The 18,746-nt window shown below is 44.6% G+C and overlaps 1 protein-coding gene across 5 annotated transcripts in view; it reads left to right on the forward strand.

Annotated features, from left to right (window-relative positions):
• Positions 1 to 18,746, forward strand: part of SETBP1 (SET binding protein 1) — a 268,181-nt gene that overhangs the window by 103,818 nt on the left and 145,617 nt on the right. The gene's annotated exons all lie outside the window — the stretch shown is intronic.

The raw sequence follows: 18,746 nt of genomic DNA on the forward strand, positions 1-18,746 counted from the left end.
AGTGGGACTTCCCAGTCTTGTGGACTAACACGTAGGACACCTTTTAGAGATGACCCAAGCTCAGCTGAGAAAGTAATACGATCAGCTTCCCATGCAGAAGAGAGGGAAAGCCCTGCTTCTCCAAGAATGCCTATCCCAGGCAAGGCTGTCCTACTGTTGCCATTTAATTTGTTTTAATCCGATGGGGAGGGGGGGAATGGGTCTTAATTAATTTCCTTCTACTCCAGGCTCAAGAGGAAAAACCCGCTTTGGAACAAATTAATGCAATCAAAATCTGCAGGTTGTGATGTTGTTGGCAGAGTTCCCTGTTTGTGAGTAAATGAGTGCAGTTTTCCATCTCTCATGGATGGGAGAAGCATTTCTGAAAGACTGGAGCTAGAGAAGTGGACTTTTGGTGAACATGAAGAGCTGGAAAGTGGGGTGGCTTCCTCCTGTTCCCTGCTTCCCCTCAGGGAGCAGAACTGTCACCGTAGACTCGAATCCATTCCATAACTGTTCAGTCTGAGTCAGAGTTTAAGGAACTGTAAGATGGTGGAGATCACCCTTGTTGAAAATGGGTGGCTGGAGAGGAGCCGTGGAGAGATGCCCATGTCATGTCACCATGTTCTTTCTCTGCTCTCACTGCGACTGTGTTTTATCCTTTACCTGCTATCTATCTATTTATTTAGATAACTAACATTATTTTTCCCTTCCTGCTGCCTCTGCAGTAGTGACGGGGGCTGCAATGCCTGCCTACTTAACCCAATTTCTGGAGTCCCACATGTATTACCTTGTTAGCAATACTTTTCTGGTACACATATGTGGTGCTTTGTACGGTTGCACATTGTGGACTTTCCAGGAGGGGTTCTAGGCCACTGAGATTAGCAGGAGACTTGGGGAATGCCCATACCATGTGATGGTAAATACCTTCCAGTTTTAGTATTACATTGCTTGTTCCAATGACTTGTTCTGGGAAGGGCTTATTTACCTAAGGATCAGTTTAATATTCTTGTTCTCAGGCCTGTAGAAAATATTTTTTCTGCATCGCTGGGGGACTTTCTTTTTGTTCTATAATGTGTTGTTTTAGTAGGACCTACAGAAATACTATATTTCAAGCTTTATAAATGGATTTGATAGCAGAGACCAAAAAGAGAAAGGTTGTTCATGAGGAGTTTGATTTATGTATCTTTGACAGTTATTTTGCAACTTTTGTCTATCATCTTCTACTTTGCCTACTTGGGTTTAGTTGAAGAGGGGAGAAAAAAAAAGTGGTTATCAAATGAGGAAATTAAAATTTTGCCTATATATAGAAGAAAACACATATTTTCAGTTGTGTGCCTGTCATCTGCTCACTGGAAACCAGGGTGGGTATCTTATGGATGTCTCAGTTTGCCTTATTTCTGCATTAGTGATTGAGGACTTTGAACCAAGAATGGCTTTAAGTTAATAAAAAGCAGTACGTGCTCAAGAACTGGAATAACACCTCTGCCAAGCACACAGAAAACCTATACTGAGCTTCTCTTTGCATGACACACTCTTGCGATGCTTCATACATGTTCCCAGCAAAGTGCTATATTCTTCTGAGCAAGCTGAAGGGATGATACTACTCTGCTGTTGCTACTATGCAACCATCCTAAAATGTTGGCTTCTGAATTATTCAAGTATTTGGAGAGAAGGGAGAGAATAAAAAGCATGTATTAGCTGTGCATGTTTCTGCAGGTATATGGAGCCATCAAAAGTTACAGGTGAAAAAATGAAAAACAGAGTGAGAGAAAAAACCAGAGTGGAGGAAAAGCAAGAAAGGAGAGTACGAATGTCAGTAATGAAGGCAGCAAACCTGTTGGACTAAGGCAAGTGCAAGAGAGGACATGGCCATTAAGGGCCACTGAATGGGCTGGTGGAAGTGTCGGTGCGGTGGGGAAGGTGACAGGGGAAGTCAAGGGGGGAGTCAGGGAGGAGCAAACGAATAGGGATGAGAAACCACACAGTAAGAACTGTGCCAAACTGTGCACAGCCATGTCTACACAAAGCTGTTGGATGGACTTACCTGAGGAGAAGCATCTAGGGTCTGTTATTTCTCTCACTCCTGAATAAATAGCAGGAGCAGTTAGTAGGGTGTGTGTTGCAGGGCAGCGGCAGTGACTCCTGTGTTGGGGTTATTTAACATGCTCCACTTCAACATGATTTCACAGAGTTTTGGAGACCACCTTGTTTTCTTGTCTACGAAGACCGGCGTTTTTATGTTCCTAATGTTTTCCATTATCAAACATTCTTGTGGCCTCTATTTTTTTTTTTTTTTTAAAGAAGCTATAATATCTCTATTGTTTGAAAAAGAGCCTTTGAATTTTGACAGGGACAAAAGCTCTGCGGCTGAAGACATGCCTTTCCCTTCTCCCATGACACACCACTCCGTTCTGGCTGAGTTATGAGCTGTGCAAGATCACCGTTCCCCATTTTCACTTGTGTTTCTCAGGAAAATGTTGGCAGTGGGTCAGAATAATAACTGAACATGAATCTTCCGCAGAGCCTGGCCCACAGCACAGACAAAGCAAAAATAGCAAAGAGAGAAATCCCCAGGGGCTCACGGGGCAGGTGGAGCTGGTGTCTCACCCCTTGCAATCTCCCACTAGCAGTGGTTGTAGCAAGTTTTGCCAGACAAAGCAGCGCGTATCTATCTCCAATGATCCTCAATGAAGGAAAGGATGGGTCCGCTTTTGAACCCAATGTAATTCTGTTTTCTGTGTTCAGGCTGCTGAATCAACCGGTTAAAAAATGAGGAAGCGCAGGGTTCATCCTTGTGGGTGCAGCCATGATGAGGGCTAGGACACATACGTGTTAATCCCATGGTGACATGGCTTTCCCATCCCGTGCAGGAGACTGCCTCAGTCACGCTGCCAGAGAGACACCCAATCAAACAGAAATAAGTTTACACAAATAGCTATAAAGTTGGGAAATGCTTGCAGTCTAAACATCTTTCTTATTGCAGCGGCCAATGTAATAAACACACCAAAAGTGTGTATATGTATATGTACGTATACATGTTAGATGATATACATCTGGATGGCCCTATAAGGCCATATGGGAAGTATGCATGTTTAGAATTACATAAATAGAAATTATGTTTCATAGTGGTACAATGCAGAGCAACAGCAGAACCCGAGCCATTTTTGAGAGGCAAATCTAATAAAAATGCATATTTGCTGACAAACACACAAGAAAACTCTGAGTTTACACACATGCACGCAGCGCCGAGCGCATCGGTGACGCTCGTCAAGCAAAGGCGGCTGCACACATCCACATTTTCTCCTATACAACTGCTTTTTTTCCTTTTGAATAAGAAGGAGGCTCCCCCCGCCTTCCCCAGAGCTGCAGGCTCCGTTTCTGACAATGCACAACTGCGTTGCTCGTTGGAGTGCCTGTCATTAAGCAACGCGCTGATTATTCTGGCAGCTCCGCTACTCAAGTCCCCGTGGACGGAGTCAGACATGGAGAGAATTGAATTTCACCAAGGACGGGGCTAAAGGTCGTTCCATGCAGTGGACAGCTGTGTCTAGTCAAATCGAAACTATTGCTCCAAGTGTTACCAACAGAATAGCTGATAGCTCTGTTGTCAGTTCATTTACACTTGCATCCTGTTACAAATTAAACTGAAATTGTGGTGTGCCGAAGGAGCGGAAAGTCGGTTTTCTGCCAAGCGACAATTCCTTATATCACCAATTTCCAAGCGCAGCCATTATAGATCATTGCTAGGGGTTTTTGTGATTTCCAGCGATGAAGATTTAGGAACCTGATTTTCTGCCGTGGGTAAAATTCCCATTAGCACCTGCTCTCATCTCCTAATCCCACAGGTTGAACAGGAAATGCAAAGCTCTGGAAACTGGCCTCTTTTCTCAGCTCTGCTCACAAAGAATAACATAAAGTATGGAACTGTTCCTTGACTTCTGCCACTTTGCAAGTTTGGGGGTTTTTTTTGCTTCTTTTGCTTTTTTTTTTTTCCCTCAATCTGGACATTTGAATTCAGACAGCAGGAAAACTATGAAATATCTTGATCCTGCTACAAACTCATCTGCATGGAGGTAGGGTATAGCATCAACAGCAGCTTAGTAGCAGGCTTATATGCCAGTCTTCATCTCAGCCCAGCACAGCATCTTCCCCTAAACCCACTCCTAAGCCATCAGCAGGCCAGAAAATGCCTTCTGGGCAGAAACACAGCCTCTCCCAGGATCCTCAATGGGTCCTAGCAACTAAGCTGAAAGCCTGGGACTTGACCACATTTGTAATAAACTTGCCAAAAAACATCAATGCTAATTAGCTCATGTTATGAATGGATTAAGTGAGACACCAGCTGCAACGGGGCATTTTGATTTGGGTTGTGGCTCGGTAATGAGATGCACATAAACTGGCTGGGGAGCTGTCAGTCAGCAAGTAGCAGTTTCCTTTGCGTTGTTAGGAAGAAGAGCTTTTCTGTGTTCCATCATGTGTTTCGCTGTGAACCTTGGGGTGATGTACCAGTGATCAAATACAGCGTTGAGCATGAACCGAAATCCTCCCCTGAGCCACAGCCATGCAACTGGGTGACTTCAGAACTTTGCTCCTTGTGCAGCTGAGCAATGCTATTTTATTCATAGTGCAAAATGCTCCTGATATGGTGGCTGTTAATATTAACACCATTCTTCCCTTTGATCCATGCTAGCCTTCCGCCTGCTTTCTTATCTACCATTGGTGCTTGGAATGGAGTTTGGGGGCAAACATGTTCGATGCTGTCATGAAATTACCTAGAACAACACTGATGCTAGAAAAGTATACAAAGTTGAAATTATACATGTGTGCATGTGTGCAGCTCTGGTAGTGTGGGCATCTGTGGTGTTCTCACCTACAGCTGGGCTGGTTGTCCTGGGCTCCCTTTCTAGCCAATGGAAACAAATAGGTAACTCCGTAGAGACCCACCTATTTTGGACATCATCTGTGCTAGGAGGAGAGGAATTACTAAGGGACTCCCTGGTGATTAGTTTGGATGAAGTTGTCTGGTTTTTAGACCTCTATTTTTAATAGATGAGTCAGGAGGTAAATCCTGCTTTTCCTCCCAAATCTGGAGCTTGCATGAGAATAAAATAACCAGACAACAACTTTCTTTAATGTGAGGAAAGGCAGAAAGTAAAAAGGCAGCTTGACTGCTCCTGACATAGAGCCTTTATCAGCTCCATAAATAAAGGGCATATGCATGTAATGGCTGACTGCATCTCAGATTGCAATACCAATGTTTTAAAAGCCTGCTGACAGAGCATCTGCTTATTTCATTACTCCTCCAATGTCTTTGCAGGTAAGTAAGTCATGCATTATACAGTACCATCTCTAGCAATGCATGACCAGAGGGGACAGTCTGTAAAAATTCTGGATGGTCCATCACTTTCCCTTACCTTCCAGGAGAGAGAAACATAAGAAATGATGTAATCAGTTAATAGGCTGAATTTGCAAAATAGAAACCTATTTGCAGTGAACTAGGATTTGCATTTTTTTAAAGAAAGAAGAACAACTCTATCTCGTTACTATGTGAGCTGGCTGCATGCACAGCAGAACAAAGATCATTTTCAGTAAACTGCTCAGAAAACATACTGAGGGTCTCAGTATTAGTCAGGTGAAAAAGGAAGCTTTTTATGCTTTACTAGAAAACAGATACGGTGGTGCGTTACAGGAGCTTATGGTGAACCTTCACATTGCAGTGGCATTTTGAGGAGCCCAGGTACAAATTCAGCCTGGCCCTGATTGCAGACTCACCTTGTGTTATCATCAGTACTGTGTCAGAGGAGGTTCACAGAAGTCCTGCTGAATTAGGGAACTGAAGTTTCCCTTTATAAGCAGAAGTTGGTCCAGTGTTTGTAAAATGCATCTCATTGGAGAAGAAGAGCAAACTATCTCCCCACATGAGTTATTCAGTGTGCACGTTCATGTTAGCCTCATGCTGTGTCCTGCTGCCATGCATCACAAATGCCTCCTTTGGCTGTTGTTAATTAAAAATGCTGGATCTGAATGCCTTGGGTTTTTAAGCAGTGTTTGCACTCAGTAAGAGCTGATTTTCTCAGGCATAAACTCCTTACCTGCCCAGCACTGACTTGGCTCAGCGTCCGTAACTCACCATCCTCAAGCGCCCAGACATGTAGACCTGAGGATGTCGACTGGCTTTCCTTGCAGTTCTCCTCCCTTCCCTGGACATGTGCTTTTGGGCTCTAGCAACATGAGTTTGCTGTGTTTCTTTGGTTACCTGCTGGGCTTTTTATAGGAGAAGATCCAATCCAAAAGCTGGTTTTGTCACTGGAGAAACAAGCCTGAAGAGAGGAGAGAGGATCCATAGTACTATGTAACATGGTGGTGATTCAATATTGGTCAATATTACTGATTGACCAATCTACATATAAATTCATATCTGTTGCAGGTGGGGTTTTTTGGTCAGAGACAGTAAAAAGCTGTTAGTCATCGAGCTGCTTATGTGAAATGAGTTTCTGGGTCTCTGCACAGTTGTTCATAAACTGACCCATTTGATATGCACAGAAAAATTTTTAAAAACTCCTTCTGGATCCAGCAGATGCAATGGGGATGAACATGGTAAAGAGAGCCATGGAAGTGGCTTTCAATTCTGGAGTACGTGAGGAGGTAGGCAGCAAAGAGTTTTAGTTTTATAGGCTTTCCTAATTAGCATCCATAGCTGAGGAAATATTGTAAGACATTTTCCACAAGTATTCATTAGCTTTTGGGTTTTTATAAGCTTGGTTAGACTTTGTACACTTTCTCCCACCATCCCATCATGTTTACTCTTGACAAATATTCCGACAAACATGTTTGCGAGCGGGAGTGTTTGTGGAGGCTGCGAATACTGGAGAATATTCCTGAATAGTGCCTTTAATATTGCTGCTGGAAACCTGCTTCTAGGGATCGTAATGTCCCTCTGTTCAGGAGACAAACATCGCCGTGTCGTAACAGACATTTAACAGCTCATGAATTGGGAAGAGATCAAGAAGAGCTTTTAGAAAAGAATTTCAAATACATATTTTTAGGCAAACAGCAATCTGCTAATAGTTCACAAATCAACACGCTGAATATGTCAAATGCCTCTCTATTCTGTAGTGCCCCATTTCTGGGATTTAAGGTCACCAACAAATTTCAAAAGCAAAATCAAATATTTTATTTGCTATTCTCCCCAATTTCAATCTGTGGAAGAAAAGAGATGTTAAAAAAAAAAAAAATCTGGTATGTTTAGAATAGCTTCCATAACATTGTTTCTTACTGACCCATCTCTAAATAAGAGACTCTTGCTCTTGACTCCCGCTTAGATGAATGATTTCTAAGGCTTTTCTTTTTGTGACAGCGATGAATTGGTTGATGTTTGTATTAAGCTTTCCTAAGTGCACTATTAAATGGGCAAAACTTCAGCAATAAATAGGCTGACTGGCTCAGTGATAAATTGAAAAGAGGGGGAGGTGTGTATTTTTAGACAGAAGAATCATCATGGAAATTGTCTGATTGCTATGCATTTGGAGAAGAGCTAGGTGGAAAAATGCTTCAAATAGGTACCAGACATTAGCTGCTCCTAAATCAATGAGACTTCTTTGGAAAAAAAAATACTTGTCTCATCAATGCCTATCTTGTGCTAAGGCTTGCCTAGGATCTAAGCATTCCTGATAGTGTTGGAGGCAAAACCTTCAGGCTTTCTTTAAAAATCCTTTAAGTTTCTGTTTTCATCATGACTTGCAAGCAGGATTAAATATTTTACCTTTACTCTACATGAGAAAAAGATAAGGGCAATTAAAGATGTAAAGAAAAGGAAATTAATCTTCCCTGACCTTTGTATTGTTTTGTCCACGATTTGTGATATCATTAAAACACTAGTAAAGACAACTGAATTCCCAATTTTCTCTCCTATTTGCAATGTCAGAGGATCATATTTGAGAGTGGTTGTTTCAGGTGAGGATGAATGGCAAATTCATGGTGTTTCTGTCCAACAGTAAGTGGGACCTAAGTTCTCTCTATGGGTAGAAGTTCAGCCCTCCGGGTTTTCAGCCTGCCAGACATCAGAGCACGCTGGCAGTCCCAAGAGATAATTACAAGCTTCCGAAGTTGCCAGGCACATCACCACATGCACTGAAAGCCTTGCTTTATTGAACTGGAGGTGAGGTTCAGGGTCTAGAGTGGCTTCCTAGCTCCGCTGCTGGCTCGCTCCGACCCTCGGCAAACCGGCACCTCTTCTCCGAGCTGTGCAAATGAGATAGTAGTATCTGTCTCACAGGGGGTGTTAAGAAGCTTAATTCATTAGTGTTTACAAAGTGTTTCTAGATCCTCAGATGGAAGGCTCTATAAGCAGATGAAGTATTACTAATTGCCAGCTTACACTGAATTGTAAAGTGAAAATAAGGATGGCTGGAGGAAAGAGAAGGTGAATTTTCTTATGAGCTGTGTGAGTCTTGTGGCTTCAAGTTGAACAGTTTAAAGTTTGATTTCTCATCACCGTTGTCTTAAAAATCTCCATTCATTTCTATTGGTGTAATATTTGACCTCCAGTTTACTTTGGGGAAAACCAAGGCACATCCAAGTCTGCGAGTGGGGCCTCCTATACTGAAGAATAAATCATAGGCTTAATTTGGGTAATCATTCCTGAACATATACCGTGAGGTTATGTCACTTTAAATGGAATGAATCCTGATTTACAGACTATGACTTCAGTGGTGCTGTTCAAGTTACACCAAAATATATTAGAAAAACAATCTTGCACATCTTTACAGCCGAGGAGCACACCATGGTACTAATGTTCAGAGCATTTCAAAGCATATGGGTGGGTTTTTCTGTTTGTATGGTTTAGTTTCATGGTTTTTCTCCTCTTCATTCAGCCCTGGCAGGAAAAAACAGGCTGGTTTATTCAGTCCTTTCCACTTTCTGAATTTCCTGCAATACCACAGTAATGTCGTGCTTGGGTTCTTAGTTAACTTTTTGTTGGCATTTTGGAAGGTATCAGGAATTGAAATAAGTTGGGTAACTTGTGTTTGTAAGTTGTGTTATTTATATACATTTTTCTGCAGAGTCTGATTCTTTAGGACCAAGGTCCGTAATAGGTTTCTTCAAAAATGAATCATAGAAATGGAAAGAAACTTACTTAGTGCTCTTTCACTCTTTAAAATACACCACATTTTATTTTTTTCCCAAACCACACTGTTAAAAAAGTAGTGGATAGCCATTTCCCATTTGGCCTCCAAAGGGTGAAATCCTCATCTGGTATAAATTGGCGTAGCTCTATTCAAATCAGAGAGAATACATTAATTCACTCCAGCTGAGACTCCAGCCCTTAAAACACCAGCGAGCAGAGTGAGTTTTGCACAGGATGGATTTTTGGGCTGGGTGGAAGGTTTTGCTATGTAACTTAGTTATGTGTCTAGGCTCAGGGCTGTGGGAAACTGTCTATTTGACATCTGCAGCATACGCAGCAAATGCTTTGGCAGTTCGAGTTAACGCCTTTTGAATTCGCAGGTTGTTTACTTTCAGCTTGAATGTGGATTTGCTTTCAGCATCAATGGGAAATCTAACGTAAGAAGTAATAGAACCAGCCATCTGTCTGAAAGAGTTTAAGAATTCCTGGGTTTGAACCAATACCGGAGATCAGGTACAAGTTCACCCCCTGTGTAATTTCTGGCAATTTATTGGCATTCTTCTTGAATTTCCAACATGGGACCCAATCCCTCCGGTGCAATGTGAGCCAGCATAGACTTAGGAGATGAGACCTGTGACACGAACGCAGTCGCTTGGTCGCTTCTATAAACAAGCATTGTTCCAGCACTTTCTTCTCCTCTCTGATTTACAACCCGTTTTGGCGTATAAACCGTGCACCTGTGAAGCGATCTGCTCCATCGTCGCTGAAGCCTGTGATCTCAGGAGAGTGGTAAACAGCACGAGTGAATGGGAACCCCCATCTCTTGCCAGCATTTCCTGCAAGTAAATCTCAATCCATGTGTTAGGCACAGGCAAGAGAATGGTGTAATAACCAGATTGATTGGGTCACTCTTTCAAAAAAGCTCAGGGCCAGATTTTTCAACTGTTCAGCACTCTTGAAAGGGTCCAGATTTTGTGCTTTCTTTCTTTCAAGCCAAAAGTTAAACCCATGCCTCCCTCCCAGCTAAACTAAGAAGCTGCACAAGTACCAAGTTTTGGCAAAAATTATCAGCATCCTGCAGCATTTAGCAGGTTGTAATGAACAGGTTTTGCGAAGAGCACGGCATGTGACGGGTAACGGAGCTGCTCCCAGTTCACACATGTGGACACGGCTGGGGACTTGGGCCTCCTGTAGTACCTATCTTGGTCATCCACAAGAAGTGCCATCTGCTTTAGTGAGAAAATACAGACTACAGGTACTGTGCTGTCTAGAAGGCTGTGTCCTTGTTTTGGAAGCCTGTGTATTATCAATTCTTAGTCACACCTTTTCCATTGACTTCATCCATTATTTCTGTTGACTTGGATTGAATTGTCTTAGTTTGTACTACCTAAAGTCAAAAGTCTTGATCTCCAAACCACTTGGATCAGCTGAAGATCGTTGTCTGAGTAATTAATAAATAATAGGAAAGGCAGGAAAAAAAAGACTACAAGTCATTTAGGAAGAACATCATCTGGTCTTTAACAGGAAAGCATTCATTCTTTACTACATGTAGAGTGAATGTATGTGCTTTTAACCTTCCTGTGGTGAGTAGTCCAGGGGCACAGGATATCTGGCAACACCCTTAAAAGCACACCGGCCTGATTCTCTTCTGCCTTACACACTGAGCAATATTACTTGAGATATCCTGATGTAAATCCAGCCAGAGATCAAAACCAACCCTGCAACAGCCCTGTTTGTCCAGAGGACTTAAGCAAAACATTCTGCTTTCATCCCAACAGCACCATCCCCGGGCTATTTTACCTCAATTATACTCTGATTTAAGAAAACTGGAGGGCACCGGATCATGTTCAAACTGTTTTCTTTCTTCCTTCTCTGTCAGTTTAGGGCTACTGCAGATCTGATGAGTTTCCAGATTGGGCAGGGAAACAAGACTTTCTTCTAAGTCCTTATTTTGTTTATTGATTCAATAGTATTTACTGACTAGTAACTACCCAAGGCTAACAGGCTCATTTGAACTGGGAATGATGTGATCTCACATGTTAACTCTGGGACGAATAGCCAGTTTACAGATAAGTAGTCTGCTTGAAGTGGGAGAAATCAGAGCTTGTAGTCCTCTCTTAGTGAAGCCAGCTTGTTTTTCTGCCAATTTTCAGGGAGTCTTCTTTTCTTTTAAAGTTTCCATACAAGCACGATTTTTCCTTATTTCCTTCATATATGTGCAGTCATGAGAATGAGGATGGCTTGAAATTAAATAAGCATAGTCCAAGCTTCAAGTCAAAGACTTTGCGGTTTTAGGTTTTACTTGGAACCAGAAGCAGAAGAGCCAAAACACTGCATAAAAGAAGAAGAAGAAGAAAAGCTGTTTTCGTGGTATTTTTGGCATGGGCGACTGCTCTGAGAGATACTGGAAATCATGCAAGAAAGGTCTGTTCTTAAGACATTCCCAGCCCTGCTCTGAAGACTGAGGGCTTTAGATAAGCATCTGTTTGTGGGGATCTTTATCCAAAATAAACCACCCAAGCTTTTGTAGTTTACCCGTCACTGTTTAGTGATTTCTCCCTCTGCACCTCTCCCCGTGCACTTGCGCACGCACACAGGTTCTTCAAGGCATCGTGAAAGCTTTTCCTTGCTGGTAACATTTCAATTGCCTCTTGAGCAAGACTTTGTCCTTGGTGAAGAAAAAGAACGCAATGAAGTGCCCTGTGCGGCTTGAAGGATTTCCTCTCCTCAACCTCACCACACACATCGAGATCGCTTTCCTCCCCCTTCTCCTTTGCCACATCTTTTCGTGTTTTGCACGTTTTTTTTTCTTTCTTTTCCAGCCTGGATAAAAACAACATTCTGCCCCCCACCACCCACCCTGGCAGTGTGGGTGACAGAGACGAAGAAATCAGCACAATGTCAGCAAGAGTTTAGCCCCGCAGCTGGGACCTGAACTTTCAGCAGCAGAGCACAGCGCTGGGTCACTGCACTAAAGCAAGCCAGATTGATACAAAGTGCTTGTTCATCCTGGGAAGGGAAGCATCAGAAGCCGGTTGATAAAAATCTTTAGGCACCGTCTATTGTAAGCTTACAGCAGTGAAAGCTGTTTTTCCTGAGAAAGATCACCATGGAGTGTATATTTACTGTTGTAATCCCCAAAACGACACAACATTTGTATGCTTACTGCATTGGGGGGATGTAGCATTGGGGCAGTCTGGATTTTAGAGCTCTTGAAACTGGAGATGGAGTGCGTCGACTCAACGTGCTGCATACCGTGTGAAGTTTTCTGAAGCTCTGAAGACCTAAACGATCATGTCTGCCAAGAGTTAATGTGCTTAGAAAGAGGATGCTAAAATATTCTTTCCCACTCCAGTTTGCAACTGAGAACTTGTTAGTCTGTAATATCTTTTATTTATAGTGCCTTTCGACTCAAAGGATCTGAAAGTGCCTCTATCTGGGAGTCACTTCAGTGAGCTCACAGATATCTCCAGGTGGGGATGCTTCTCTGCAAGGGCCTCCAACTAAGTTTTCAGGGTCTGCTTTGCCATGGACACATGTGAGGGACCCAGTCTGCCTCACCAAATGCCAGCATTCGGTCCTAAAGGCTGGAGGGAAGGGTAGAAACCCACTGTAAGCCTGAAGAATAGCAAAGAGAGAAAATAGACATGTAAACCAGCTGGGAGAGGGGATTCAGATGGACACTGGCTGACTTTGGGAGCAGATGTTGGGAGGAACCATTGCCAACACTGGATGACATCCTTATGCAAAGGGCCTGGGACTGTGAAACCACAACACAGAAGAGTGGATTTGGTGGCCCTACTTGGACATGGCTCCATCCAACCCAGCCAGACCTAGCAGTGCTGTGGTGGCCTGGAGAAAGTTCCAACATGGACTTTGCACAGGGGACACATCGCAGTGGCAGAGGTGCTCCTAAGGGCACAGGCGTGAGGCTCAGCTTAAGTATGCAAAACGCACACGTCCCTTAATGAGTTCAGTCACAGCAGGGCATCTGCTTATTTTAAGTCCACTTCAGCGCCTGCCCATCAGCTGCTCCGCAGAGAGCAGCTGGCAGCGGCTGAAGGACCAGCTCCTCCATGTGGCTCCTGGCAGCTACAGGGTGTCATCCAGCCCTCAGTTTTCCTCCTGTCTTATACGTGCAGGCCAGGGAAGCAAAAGTCAGACCAACTGACAGGTTTACGATTCCAGCCTGTGATTTCTGCTTCATCCACAGCCAGCCGAGATTTTGCCAAGATACATATTAGGCAGCTGCTCAGGACACTGCTGTTTTGTCTGTACCATCCCGAGCATGCTGTCTGTCTGTCTGTCTCCCGGTCTGTGCTGGCGACCCTACATTTGAGCCGGTTGTTCTGCTATTCCCCAGAATGGCCAGAACGTGTTCGGCGAGAACCAGACTTTTCCTGGCACTTTTGCCGTCCCTCCCGAGGGACTCGTTGCTGCAGGAAGCGGAGGCATTGGGCCTGAGATGTAGTGAGTGCCCATCTGTTTCACAACCCTCTAACTCCCGTGGCTTCCAAGGAGCCCCTCCTGATGTGTCTCAGTGGTCAAGGGGGTCCAACCAGGCTCATAAAAAGCCCCACGGACATGAGCGGCTGCGTACAGGACCATTCCCTGCTGTGGATCTCCAGCTTGGCTTGCAGCTTAACGCACTCGTGCCACTGTGCTAAAATCCTCAGCGCATCTTCTGTCCTCCATCCATGCTCCTCCCAAGCCATCCCCAACATCAGCATCAACATTATTGTATTTTTTTCTCCAAATCTCTTTTCTCCAGGCACTAGGCAAGGTGCATTTTACACCACTTTATCTCCGTCATGCATATGCCAGTGTTTCAAACTCCAGTTTAATTGGACTCACGTCACTGGCTGAAAGTTGGCGCTCTCGGGTTTTTTCCATGGAGAACATGCATTTTGGCTCAACCTTTCTCTACCTCCCAACCAAACCTGTCTCCTCCCTCCTTCATGGAGGGGACTGGGGCTTGCACATCCTGGCATGCACATGGGTTGTGTTGCCTGCTTTTAGGGCATCTCTCTCCTTCTTCCTCAGAGAAGAGCATACATATGTTGTGTGTATGTATGGGGGTTTTTCCACCCTTCTTGGTCCACTGAGTGTTACATCATGTTTCACTCCCTTTGGTGCTCCCTCCAGGTGTGGTGCTTTGGATTTGTGGATGAGAGTGGGAGGGATGTCCTCTATGGGCTAGCTAAGAGGGAAAAAGGGAAGAAATAAAAAAGGGGAATAAATATTTGGGAAGAGGGCGTTTAAGAGGAGAGAAAAAACAAATCAAAGCTGGTGCCAGGCTGGAACCAGCAGCTGGTTGCCAGCAGAGCAGGCTGAGAAGTTGTTGGTGGAAGTGCTCAGTGCCATGTTTGGGTTGCTTAAAAAAATACACCCTCCCTCGTTATTCCTCCTTTATTTTTCTCCTGGCCCCACAAGCAGGAGGAGGAATTCAGTTGCCAAACACAAGCTTGCAGGAAGTTTGCATTTGCAGCAATGCCAAAGGATGTAAACGGAGTATGTCCTGCCCCGGTGTAGGGGTGTTTGCACGTGTGTGTGCACACGCGTGTGTGCCTGTGAGCACTGCAGCTCCCCTGTGCTTGGGCAGCTGTGAGCTGGACTGGACCTGCCAGGCATGTTGTGGGTGCAGTGGCTTTCTACCCCAAGGAGATGCTGGTGCATTGGCAACCATGACACGATTTTTTTTGCCGATGTGAGGGGAGTAGGTGGGAGGGCTGGGGATGGAGGAGAAAGGGGGGTGGGGGGGGAGGTTGTAACGCTTGGCTGGAGAAATTTAAGAGTACAAAGGAGAAAGCGATGAAAAGGGGTTTGGGGGGGCGGGAAGAAAGCTGTGAACTGGCTGCTGTGGAGGTGGAAAGAGATTTATGTTTGTCGAGTGGGTTCAGTTGGGAGTGGGCTAGGAGGGTGCGGGGTGCTGCAGGTGAGGCAGGGGGTGCTGCGGGGAGGCTGACGGCCCCGGCGGCGAAGCGGCAGGGTTTTATTTTCTTCCTTTCTTTCCTCCTCCCTCCGCTGGGTGCTCGGAGGAGAAGGCAAGACAAAAAGCTGAACTGGTGCCAAGAAGGAGCTGCAGCGACTCGAAAATGGCACTCTGCGCCGCACTAATATTTCGAAGCCGAGCTGCGCTGGAGAGAGAGCAGTGAAACGTGCCAGGAATGAGAATGGCTGCGGCCGCGGGGCCGCCGGCCGGGCTCAGGGCTGTTCTCTTGCCTCTCCCCTTCCCCTTCGCCTTTTAAATGTGACTCTTATCTCCCCCATCGTCTGCCCCCAGCGATATTCAGGGGCTCTGGGAACAAGAGGAGACCCTTGCTGGGGACTTGGGGTAGAGAGGGAGTGGAAGGGGGGCAGCCCTTTGCACCCCGGGGCGGGTGCAGCATGGGAAGCACCTAGCCAAAATGTTCTGCTTGTAGCCAGTGTCTAGCCCGTGTGTGTCTGTTACAATGCTCACTGGAAAGCTTCATAAGCAGAGAAGGAGCAAGTGTTCTCATCCCCTCCTGCCATCTCTGTAGTGGGGAGGGATTTTTACTTTTTTTTTTTTTTTTTTTTTTTCTTTTCCTAGGGAGAAAGAGAAGATTTGATTCCCTGGGAGTTTTCTGATTATTTTCCTGTTGCCACTCCTTCCCCTCCTCCTCACTGTCCTCCTCCTCCTCCTCTCTCTGTACCCATAAGGCTGCTCTCATGGCTCTCTATCCTGATGCAAGGTTACTTGTAGGACACGCGAATCTCTGCAAGGTGCAGCATCGCCTGCGTCGGTGTTCCCTTCCGCTTCTCATTTGCTGGGGGACGAGGCAACTTCCAGGCATCCACACAGCTCAGCTGAGTGCCTGGTTAATGCAGTGTTGGTTGCAAAAGCCCCTTCCTGCAAAGCTTGTCTGGATAAAACAAACAAACAAAAATTACATAGGGCTGAAACTTCAACAGCAGTTCATAAGGTTGATTAATTTGCCAGGGATGGGCTAGAGTTTTGCTGTGATTTTTGTCTGAAAGAAAAGGCTTTGCCCTGTGTTGGTCCCCTCTTCCCTGTATTCACAGGCTAGGTACACGAAAGCATGAAAGTACCTTTTTTTTTTTTTTAATATGGGGGTTTTGATTTTTTTTTTTTTTTTTAACTCTTAAAAATTATTACCATCACAAGCATTCTTGTAGTGGTCCAATAGTTGAAGCTGAATGCAAAGATCTTCCCCCCCCACTTACACACATACTGCTCTCTGGATCACGCTGGCATTTGGACCTGAAGTTTTAGGTTAGCTTTACAGAAATTGGAGACTGGAGAAAGAGAAAAACCCTGCCGTTGGGTTTGAAAACGGGTCCAGATCCTCTTTTAACAGCAGTTTTAGCACTCACACAGCCAGCAGGTCAAGTTCAAGGAGACCTTTCTAAAGCACAGGCAGAGGCTCATTAACTCACTGCATCTCAGAAGATTGTGGGTTGTTGGGTTGTTAGCTTGGCCCAGTTTGTAGTCCCAGGCGTGGGATGATCCCCATGACCTCTCTCTCACCTGAAAACCATGCCCTAGTGTATATCCAAACCACTTCAAATCTCACCTTTGGTTTCAGACACTTAGACCTAGTTTTGGAGCACTTAATTCTGCCCAAGCAATGCGTTTCAGAAATACTGTGATAAATAGAGGGGAATTTAGGGACACTTAAAGGTGTTATCCAGCCTGCTCTCCTCACTGTCTTCTCACAGCTCCTCACAGATCAATGGTCCTTCCTCTGTGGAGGATCGAAAGCTCAGTCCCAAATTAATGCTGATAGGATGTGCACTCATTTCTGAGGTGACACTAGCAGGTTTTGTATGGAGTAGCATGTCCACAGTGACTGATCCCTTGCTCTTCCTCCTCTCAGCTGTGCCTTGAACCATGTAGTTGCTGCAGCACAACTTGGGCTTGCACAAAGAAGATGCTGTTGTGTCTTCTTTCTCTTTTTTAATTTGTTGTGAGTAAGGGGTATGCAGTGTTTGGCCCAGGAGACCTTGGAGACAGTGAAGAAAGCAAAGAAAATTTCAACAAAAGGGTTGGCCAAGTAACTTGAAGTAATCTGTGTGCCATTGTACCTCCCACTCAATCCTACCTGTTCATTGTGAATAAAGTATACACATAAAAATACGTGTTTTGGTATACACACATGTGCTTGCTGTTTGCTTTTCAGTTGCCTCTTTGGACTTAATGAGATGAGTTGTGTATTTAAGCTACCATCCTCACCAAGGGCACACACCATGCAGACCTTGCCTAAATTTCCCAGATGTCCTTGCTGATAGTTTTGGCTGCAGCTGCACCTCTTTCTCTGGCCAAAACCTCCTCTTTTTAACCTGAGATCCCTGACCGTGGGATGCCAACCTACAAAAGCAAATGCCAGGAGTGGGGATTAAAGTCCACATCAAAGTGAGCAGAGAAGACCCTGGCGGCTGTCCTAACCTGCCATGCACCTGCACAGAGCACAGCTCACTTTTTTTAGATGTGGAGCCAGCTTGTGTTTGCTACTGATTTAAACCTCTTAATACTTCAGTTACCAAATAACAATTCCCAACACATTCATAGAGAGGATCTCAAAGATACAGACAAATATTAATGTGGACCAGCAGCATCCATGTGCGCAAAGTATCAGTGTGGTGTTTGTTATTCAGGAAGGTAAACTGAGGACAGCAAATGAAGAGACCTTCCTAAACCTTTATATTTCAGAATGCAGTCCTCTTTCATTTTCCTAGTGTCTTTACAATGCTCTGGAGTAAGGGAGCTTGTCCATCTTGGGACAAAAATGTTACTCTTGTACTTTCCAAGTGGTCCAAGTAACCCACGTGGGCAGCTTGGTCATACTGCCCAAGGAGCATTGCAAGGCATTGACAAGGCAGCTGAGTATCTTTGTCTTTATTTCACCCTGTATCAAAGAAGTGTCTTTGGATGTATTTCCCTGAAACATGATGTCTCATGAATCTCAGGTTGCTTCCTTCAAATCCCTCATCCTTTTAACACTTTACAATGAGAAATGATGTCTGCTTGGAGTTGTTAAGGGATGACTTGTGTTTAGAAGGGTTAATCTGGAGGACTCTTCCAAGGCTATCTTCCACCCCTTCTCCCCACACCTTCCCCACTCCCCATCTTTTATTTTTTTGGACCGGTAACCTCACATTTCTATAATCTAAATGTGCAAATGCTTTGCAGTCACGGTCCAGTAGCTGAGTTAATCTCAGACCCCTGGAGTGGCAGATGGCTGATTTGTTGCTGATTCCAGTTACAGAGAATCGTGCCACCTATTATCTTTGCACAGGCTGCTGCTTAAAAGGATGCCTTGGGCAAAATCAGTGAAAAGCAAAGCAAAGCAAACACTCTCTGATCTGCATCACCACAGGTGAAAATGTAAAATATTTCACCTTTGTGTGAAGGGCTTGAGAGGTGGACAGAGAGGGGAGAGGAGGCAGGAGGGGAAGAAGGGGAGAGGAAGATCTCATTTTCATACCAGAAGTGCAGAAGTGCAGGGTAGAGCAGGTTTGCCACAGTCACGATGTTGAATCACAAGCACTTACTCTGTGTTAAATGGTTTTGCAATGTGGTAATCCTTGGCTTCAGCTCCTTGCTTTAACTCTTAAACAAAGCAGGCAGGTTGGCATCCTGTGACACCTCTCTGCT

The sequence above is a fragment of the Balearica regulorum genome, chromosome Z (assembly GCF_011004875.1).
Source record: "Balearica regulorum gibbericeps isolate bBalReg1 chromosome Z, bBalReg1.pri, whole genome shotgun sequence".
NCBI lineage: Eukaryota > Metazoa > Chordata > Aves > Gruiformes > Gruidae > Balearica > Balearica regulorum.